Source organism: Triticum dicoccoides, chromosome 6B, assembly GCF_002162155.2.
Source record: "Triticum dicoccoides isolate Atlit2015 ecotype Zavitan chromosome 6B, WEW_v2.0, whole genome shotgun sequence".
Taxonomy (NCBI): Eukaryota; Viridiplantae; Streptophyta; class Magnoliopsida; order Poales; family Poaceae; genus Triticum; species Triticum dicoccoides.
The window spans coordinates 343,213,071-343,214,296 of NC_041391.1; the positions used below are offsets into that span (position 1 = coordinate 343,213,071).

General features: G+C 60.7%; 1 long non-coding RNA gene across 1 annotated transcript in view; it reads left to right on the forward strand.

Annotated features, from left to right (window-relative positions):
• The window catches only part of LOC119324269, a 4,557-nt gene that overhangs the window by 1,307 nt on the left and 2,024 nt on the right, over positions 1–1,226 (forward strand). The window lies entirely within an intron of this gene.

Sequence of the window (1,226 nt, forward strand, 5' to 3'; positions counted from 1 at the left end):
GGGAAGGAGCGGCGAGCTCGCCGGGAGCGCACGCACAGGGGCAGGGAGGAGGAAGATTGGCTGCGGGGTGGATGGCGATTTTTCTGGAAGCTTTGATCAGAGGAAGAAGAACGAGTTGGGGCTGAGTGCCAGATCGGACGGTCCCTGCTCGCTGCATCGGGCGGCTGGCGTTCGACCAGCCCAGCAGTTGGGCCGGTGCGCCGGCGCAGATTACCGCCCCCTCTGATTCGATGACTGACAGCCAGATGAGCCAACTCAACCAGTTCCCGGCCCTGTCTCGCGTCTTCCTTTCTCCCTCCGGGGCCGCTCGCTCACCCCTCGCATGCCCTCGTGGTCATTGCGCTCAGCCCCGCTACCCCTTGCATGCCCTCGTGATCACTGCGCTCAACCCCACTACCGGCGAGCTCGAAAGCGCGTGCGATGATCACTTCCATCCATCCGTCACACTGCTAGTCCATCAGGTGGTTGTTGTCTCAGGAAAAATGGCTGCACAGCAACCGTGCCTCCATGCTGCCCCCACGGTGGCAGCCGCCATGCCTCGCCAGTGGAGATTTTTGTGGTTCTAGCATAACCTGATGCAGGTCGTAGCATTTTGCATCATTTGATGTTGCTCCCGGCGCTCGCCCCCGCTCATCGATGGTTCCAGCAAAAACACATGCCTGTTGTAGCAAAAAATGCCGTTGGATGCAGCTTCGATGCCTGATCGGTTTCTATAGCATATGTCGCCGCATCCATTGTAGCAAAACACGCCGCTGGTTGAAGCTTTTCTGGTCGCTGGTTCCAGCTTTTGCCGGCACGCGGTGTTGGTTGCAGCTTTCGACTTGTCCGGTTGCAGCACGCCGTGTTGTCGGTTCCAAGTTCCAACAAACATGGTTGCCGGTTTGAGCATTCTTGGCGTCGTCGCGCGTTGCGCCGTCTCGTCCAGCTCCTATTGTCGCCGGTTCTAGCACGGCCGCCCGACGGTTCCAGCTTCTCCATGACCGTTTGTAGCATTCTCGCGCCGTCGCACGCTGGACGCAGCTTCCAGGAGCCTCGCCACAGTTGCAACAGTGGCTCACCGCAGCCAGGAGCCTCGCCGCGGCTGCATGAAGCCTGTCGTCCAGCTCTTGTTGTCGCTGGTTCCAGCGCGCCCCACCGACGGTTCCAGCTTTCCCCCATGGCCGGTTGCAGCACTCTCGCGCCGCACACTGGACGCAGCTTCTAGGAGCCTCGCCGCAGTTGCAACA